General features: G+C 33.6%; 1 non-coding gene across 1 annotated transcript; it reads left to right on the top strand.

Moving 5' to 3' along the window:
• The first annotated feature begins 2,723 nt into the window (after positions 1 to 2,723).
• Positions 2,724 to 2,827, top strand: LOC134365238 (U6 spliceosomal RNA). The gene has a single exon (XR_010021971.1). It is a non-coding gene; the product is annotated as a U6 spliceosomal RNA (small nuclear RNA).
• Positions 2,828 to 8,394: the final 5,567 nt, after the last annotated feature.

Below are 8,394 nucleotides of genomic sequence, written 5' to 3' on the forward strand. Positions count from 1 at the left end.
TCTTTTTAAGTGCATATGGAACATTTATCACAACAGGCTGGATGAGTATGAGCCATAAAGCAAGGATCAATAAATTTAAGAAGATTGAAATCACACAAAATATACTCTCAGACCACAAGGATCGATTAACAATTAACATCTGGAAAATCCACAAATATTTAGAAATTGGATAGCACATTTCTAAATACCCCATGCTCAAAAAAGAAGTCTTGGAGAAGTAGAAAATATTTTTAACTGAAGAAAAATGAAAGCAAATATCAAAATTTGTGGAATGCAGCTGACTGACCTATAGGTAGACTGATGAGGAAAAAGGGAAGGCAAATTAGCCATATTAGTAATGGAAGAGGAGACATCATTACAGGTCCTAGATATATTAAAACAATAATAAGGCATTTTTCAGACAACTTTATGCCAATCAACTTGGCAGGTTTTTTTGTTGCAAATCTAACACAGTTTTGATGAAATTGATAATGTCCTTAAAAAGACAGACTACCAAAACTCACTCAAGAAGCAGATAATCTGAATAGCTGTATATATATTAAAGAAATTGAATTTCTGGTTAATCACAAACTTATTTGCTGGGTTAGGTAGAGAAAAACAAGATGGAAAGTACAGTGCCTGGTATATTTGAGTACAGAATAACAGTTTTGCTCTACTACCTTAAATTGATTTTTTTTATCCTTCATAATTTTTGCTAGAAGCAAGAAGTCAAGTTTTCCTTCTATTTTGTTAATTGAAAATTACTACCTGAATTCATTAATAGCTGCAAAGCATACAGACTCCTGTCATCTTAGTTGTTGCCATTACTTGGACTAGAACCAATTCAATATGATATTCATTCTTAAAACATCTGACCAAAGTACAATTGGAGATAATGCTAATGATATGTGTGTCTTGCCTCATAAAAAAGCACTGTGGATGATAGTATGTAAAAGTACTGTATTATTACCCCATCTTGTATGTAAGGCAAGTCCATAAAATTAAAATAACAAAACCTAAGATGACACAGCTAGTAAGTTCCACAGTTAGATTTTGAATCCAGGTCTGACTCCACAGCTCATAGTAACCACTATATTACATTACCTGTCGTGTCGTGTGTGATAAAAGCTATAATATGCCATAAAATTATCCTTTCAGATATTGGAGGTACTTTGTAATTATACTTGAAGTAAACAGTTGGAATTCTAAGAATCTAAACTATGTCATGTAATATTTCATGAAAAACAGGAAATAATACAGTAATTTTTACTGTATACCTGTACTTTGAAAGAAACTCTGTTTTGATACACCTAATGAAACAAAGATTCAAGGGGCTGGCCAGTTAGCTCGCTTGGTTAGAGAGTTGTACTGATAACACCAAGGTCAAAGGTTTGGATCCCCACACTAGCCAGCCACCAAATAAAAGAAGAAACAAAGGTTCAGACACATGTCCTTGAAAATAGCATGATTGGAGGACATCGGGAGACAAAGTGGCATAGAAAATGGGTACAAAGACAAAAATATAGAAAGAAGAATTTATCCTTACAGAGGGTTAATTAGGTAGAAGATACAAATTAGAAGAAAATGGAAAAGAAAAGGGGTTACAGGACATCAGTGTGATGGAAGTAGCAGAGACAAGCAGAATTTAGTATACAATAGGCTGTGTTTATAGTCAGCCACTTGCTGCTTCAATCAAATGTACACCTTAATGATAGTGGGGAAAGGATATTGGGTTTTAAAATGCACGAAGTGAATCTGTATTAATGTAAACTTGCTTAACTTTGGAGAAGGAGAACATTGATTAGCAAGAACGGCTTCATTGGGGGCTAGATATAAGTATTTCAGGAGAAATAATCTGAGTCTTACACTTTATTCTTGTCTTTATCTTCCCTATCACTAATTATATTTGTCATTTTTCTTTTTAAAAATTTGGTTATCAGAGAATGGACTCATTTTCTAATATGGTAGTCCCCAAACGGGATGTACATAACTAGGGAATGTGCAAGACCATCCACTGGGGTGAGAGGAAAAAGTATTTAAACTCATATTTATTTTCATGTTTAATGAAAACGAATAGAATTTTACTAGTGTTTAGTATGCAGATTCACAGTGGGGTTTTCTCTTGCATGGTGAATACAAGGTGGTCACATAGAATTCATGGTAAGCAAGGCCTGAGGAGAAAGTGAGAGTTCTACTCTTCAAAGGAGAGAACAAAAGGACTTTGTAGCAAATTGCTACAGGCTGTTTGTGCTCAGTTTGTGGAATTTATTATCTACTGGTTTTAACTAAACCAGCTTTCATAAAGTAGGTAAGTGGCTTTAAAAGATTTTTACAAAGAAACTGCTGATTGAAGCTAATACTGATAATGCAAGAACAAGTAAACAAGTAGAAGATAGCAGAGCTATGAACTCTTGTCAGCAACACTGTCAGGTAAATATGATCTAATCAAGGGAAAAGACACCCCCCCCCAAAAAAAAATGACTAAAATATGGACTTGGACCCACTATCAGTACAATGAACCTTGCCCTAAATTGATCTGATATATTAACTAATGATAGCATGTAGTCATCATGATTAGCAAGACATTTTAAAATGTTTAATCTTTCTCTAGTTTCTATATTCGTGTATTTTTAATGTACAAAAATGATAATATTTACATATAACATCAAATGTTAAGACATAGGTTGGGAATTTCTGTAATTTTTACTCACAATAATTCAGTTGTCATTAAAAAATAGCATTCAATGCTACTTTGGCAGCATATATACTAAAATTAGAACAACGGAGAACATTAGCATGGCCCCTGTGCAAGGATGACACACAGATTCGTGAAGCATTTCATATTTTTAATTCAACTGTGTCACACAAATACATAACATGTTTCAGTGAAAAAATTTTTGATTGTATTTTTTTTTTAAAAAAAGCATTCAGGGCAGTCCGGTTAGGTCAGTTGATTAGAGTGTAGTGCTGATAACAGCAAGGTCCAAGGTTATATCCCTGTGGCCAGCCACAAAAAAGTTTAAAAAATAAAATAAAATAAAAATAAATAAATAAATGAATAAATAGCATTCAAAGAACTTGAAAGCACAGAAGAGAAATACCCCCTGTTCTCACTCATATGTGGAAGCTAAACAGGTTGATCTCATAGAAGTAGAGAGTAAAATAGAGATATCAGACTAGTAAGAAGAGTGGGGAGAGAAGGATGGGGAGAGGGTGGTTAATGGATACAAAGTTGTAAAGAGATAGGAAGAATAAGATCTAGTGTTCTGTGGCAATATAAGGAGACTACAGTCAACAACAAATTGCTGTATATCTTCAAGTAGCCTACTGAGAAGATGTTGAATGTTCCCAGTACGAAGAAGTGACGTGTTCAAGGTGATGGATATGTTAAATACCCTAATATGATCATTGCAAACAGTATAAATGTACCCAAATATCATACTGTACTCCATAAATATGTACGAGTACCATGGGTCAATTAAGAAAAAATAAATTTAAAAAAACCTTTTTTCAGAGAGAGAAGTAAATTAAAGATTACCAGAAACTTGGGTAAGGAATAATGAGAAGTTATTGCTTAATGGGTACAGAGTTTATGGTTAGGATGACGAAGAAGTTTTGGAAATAGATAGAGGTAGTGGTTGCACAACATTGTGAATATAATCAATTCCATGCGATTGTATGTTTAAAAATGTTTAAAATGGCAATTCTTATGTTGTATATTTTTTACCACAACAAATTTTTTAAAATTAAAAGAAAACACAAGCCTGATTTTAGAACTCTAATTATAAACATTATTTTGATAAAAACATTAGTGATTCATCAGCTCTATTAAAAAAAATGAACTCATCAGATTTTTTAAAGTATTCTTTAAATATGTAGTTTATTGTGTTTAAACAACAAAAATTAAATATTATTTCATGATGGCCTCTCACTCAATTGGCAACATGAGTTTCAAAATTTGATGTAATTGTCATTGGCCCTCAGAATCTCCAGAGTTGCAAAGGACTCAAATTCAAATAGCTAGGCTAATGAGAGTGGAATCCCTCAGGTGAGTCTTGATTTACTCAATATCAGTTTGGGGAGAAAAAGAGGTTTCTTTTTGCTTTTGCTTCTGTTTATTTTGTTTGGGGCCTGAAAATCAGCTTCAGAAACTCAGAGACTAGAACACACAATGGAAATTGCTTTTATTTACTTGCCTATGATTCTATCAGAAAGGATCCACTGCAAAGAGGAAATTTTAATTTCGTATATTATGTTATATATGAAAATATATATTACCTATTTTATTATTATATAGTATTACATTTTATATATTATAAATATACATGTAATAAACTATCCAAAAGCTAACTCATTTAAAGATTAAATTATTAATGCCATATACTTTATTAGACTAAATTGTCTTTGATACATATAAAAAATTTAAAACATGGCTTTAGCAGTTAAAAAAAAAATCAAAAAAACAAAAACAAAATCCCATCGTCTTGAGTTCTGTATATTTTTCTGTTTAATCTCACATGCAACGAAATGATGTAACTTTTTTGAAATGTGGCTGCAAATTACAAAACTAACTGAAAAGAATTTTGGTTTTTGCTGAAGACTTAAGTTTCTGGGAACGCATTACAAAATAGGAACAGTAGGTACACTTAACATGTAAATCAGAAGGTTTTGTGCCCTTGGGAAAGTCATATTTTCATTTTGTGTTTTAAAACTGACAAAATAATTGTTAAAATGTGCCTTAGGCACTTAGTACTTTCTGCAGATGTTCTATATACTCTCACTTACTCAATTCCCAAGCTGAATTTGGAAATAATAACCGCATTTTACATACATTTTCCTGCTGATTTGGTAATTAATCAAACATCTTTCTTAAATTACTTTCATATTTTAATATATTGGTCAGGAATTTTACCTTATCATAGAATAACAGAGATTTTAAAATATCTTTGTATTATACATTTAAATGAATTCAACATTTAAATAAATGTTTTGTGATTACAGCTCTTGTGCTATATATATGATTTATTTTATTTATTCTCTTGCTTCAAAATTTCCATGGGAAATACTAACTGTTCAGGGACATAATACTGAAGGCCAATTCTGTGGTTCACAGTAACCATAGCAATAACTGTCCTAAAAATAACGAGTGCCTTTGTCAGCACAGATGGAATCATCTTACTGAGGAAGAATCAGGTTCGCAGGCAGTGGTGTCACCTGGGCCTGGGAATCCCACGTGATAATAACCTTTTACAATAGCATGAAGGTTTAATACAGATAAAGGCTTCAAATAAGATCTTATATTTAGACAAGACTTTCTAGTGAAACATATTTAGAAACTAAAACTATATCTTTAGATGCTAAATAATTTTCAACAAGGAAACATATCACAATACAAATATGTAACAATATAGGGGCTTAACACATGGTATTAATTTGTTAAGTCATGACCTATAAATGCTTCCTTATATTTGGTCTGCATTTGTCAGCAACTATAATTCTAATACATCAATTCCTACATTTATAAACAATCATAAGAAAAGAGAAAAAAATTTTGCAGTCTTAAACCCAATTCATATTTCTGCTATAGTACTTATCACAAAGTATCTTAATTATATATTTACTTTGACTTCCTCATTAAACCAAGCTTCCTGGAAGACAGAGATTGATCCTGTGTAATAGGTGTGTAGGAAGAGTCTGTTGAATGAATGAATTCATAATTAGAGATATAAAAATACAGGTGAGGTGATAGAAATGATTTGCCACAGATTAACACCTCATTTTATGACTGTTAAGTTCGAGTGGGAAGGAAGAATTGTGGAAACTCATATTTTCCAGTGTCCAAGAGGCTTTATGGATTCCAATTGCCTGTCAGAAAACTGAGATCATTAACAAAAGGCCTGTAGTGGCAACTTGGGCACAGATTCCCGTATTAGAAGGCACTTTCTCAATCTCATGTCAAGGATATTAGAACAGAGCTAGGCCTAAGCATTCTGGCACATGCTGTATAACCTTTCCCCACGTGTTGATGAGTCAGTGATAAAAATACTAACCAGCAAAGGTCAGGACCAATTTATGCTAAATGCAACAATTACTCCATGGCCATTGTATGCAATAAACATTTCTTCTTTAACATATTGGTCATTTTGTTCATTTTGTTTTGTCAAAATTACCAGGAATAGAACACTTGCATGCAAATAATGGGACACGCTTGCCCAACTTTTCTCCCATGTCCAAGTCAAGGAAGCTCCATGGAATTGCAACTAGAACAGAGGCAGACCTCTTGGCTCCTTCTCTTTGAATGCTATTTGTTTGTTTAACAAATATTTATTGAGCACCTCTTATGTATCAGTGATATTCACGGGACTTAGGATATATCAGTGAGCAAAACAAAATTTCTCTTCTTTTGGTATTTAAATTTCAGTGCAAGATTATTACTTTTTTTCTGATGCTAAAGAATAGTAGAGCTTCTCACTACCCGGAAGGCACCAGAGACATTTTGTCCACAAGCAGTATATTTTACCAACCAAACACTTTTTACCCCCTAGAATATTAATCTGAAATTGTAGTTTGAATCAGTGAGGTTTGATACTTGTTAATGATCTTTTCCTCCTATAAATCGCATAGAACTGTACCAGCCAGCAGCAAAAATAAAATAAAATAAATTGCACAGAACTTTGTACCATCCTAATAAACATGTCTTGCCTTATCTTGTAACTCAAGATATTTTTATACTTGCCTTGTCTTATTTATTTATCCTTCTGTCTCCCACACAGTGCCTTGCACATGGTAAGTGTTTAACAAATGCTTAATTTGGACTTAATACCATTTTTAAATAAAGATTTTATCATAATTCTTATAATGAGTATAAATTCCCATTTAAACTGCTTACATACAGTATAGTGGATTAAATTATGTCCCCCCCAAACTCATTGAAACTTGAATTGTGTTCCCCAAGTTTTATGTATTAGAAACTTAGCCCCACTGTTATTAAGAAGGTGGGAAATCTTATTATGGTAATTGAAAGGTGAAGCCTTGAAGAGGTGATTGGATTGCAGGACCATGCAGTAGTGAATGGACTAAAAATAGTGGTCAGGGGCATGGCTCTGAGGGCTTTAAAAGGAGGGGAGAGTCTGTCTCTTTCTCTCTCTGCTCTCTGCTCTCTCTGTTCAGCCATTTTTCAATGTGATACCCCACTGTCACAGTCGCCACCATGAAGGCTGTCTCCAGCTGTGTTCCCTAGACTTTGGACTTAGCCTCCGAAACTGTAAGCAATAAATTTTATTTTCTTATAAATCACTCAGTTTCAGGTATCTTGTTATAAGCAGCAGAAGTGGACTAATACACACAGTTACCCTATTTTTCTTTCACAGTGCTTTGTGAAGAGGAAATCCTCAATAGATAATTGCTGAATTGAATTGAAAATGTTTAAAGTAATTATAGTTACTTTTTTTTCTTTATATTTATGGGTGCTACAAATTCCCCTTTTACTTGACCATCTATAATCAACCCTTTAAAAAAGAAATAAGGGGGGCCAGTTAGCTAAGTTGGTTAGAGCACAGCCTTATAACACCAAGGTCATCAGTTTGGATCCCTGTACTGGCCAGCCACAAAAGAACAGAAAGAAAGAGAGAGAGAGAGAGACAAAGAGAGAGAAATAAAGAAAGGAGTAATGAGTAATTGAGGAAATAAAAGCATAACCAGCAGGTTTTGAAAGAGTTTTATAATATATCACTTTTCTATTCCATGCACACCATTCTTTGCTTTTGAATAAAAAATCTTCATCTTAAACTAGATAATCTCACCCAATTTGTGCATTGGTCTCCTTTCTTTTTATCTACCTACAAGCATTTACCATACTTGCTTCATATATTACATCATTCTTTTCCCCCTTCCACTGTTCCTTATGGTCAGTCAATTATTTTTGCTATGGGTAGTAAAGGGTATAACAAAACGTATAATTCTGAAAAGTGACAAAATCTAAAACAACAAAGTGGCTTGCATATGCAGACTTTGCTGAGAAATGTAGTGGGTTTGTATGGCAGACTGGGCTATGTAAGAGGGGACCTGAGTATGTTAACAATGGACTGGAGTTGCCCCAGCCATGTAGGTTAACAGGAAACATTCTCTTGTGTGCTCAGGATCCTATGATATCATTAGTCTATAGGAGATACTGAGGCATGTGCTTGCTAAGCCAGGATACACATGGACTTAGTTGCAGCATCAGAGAGTTCCAAAGCTCAACATTTAGCAACTGGTGGAAGCTCCAGGATATTTTCCCATATTTTTTTCATTCCCTGTCTTACTTACTGGAACTGAATTGCAACCACAAATGTAGTACGTCCCATCTTTTCTTTGGTATTACATTTGCAAAGAATAAGGCAGTCCCAGAAACTTTATTCATCCACTCATTCTACA

Source organism: Cynocephalus volans, chromosome 1 (genome assembly GCF_027409185.1).
Source record: "Cynocephalus volans isolate mCynVol1 chromosome 1, mCynVol1.pri, whole genome shotgun sequence".
In the NCBI taxonomy this organism is placed as follows: domain Eukaryota; kingdom Metazoa; phylum Chordata; class Mammalia; order Dermoptera; family Cynocephalidae; genus Cynocephalus; species Cynocephalus volans.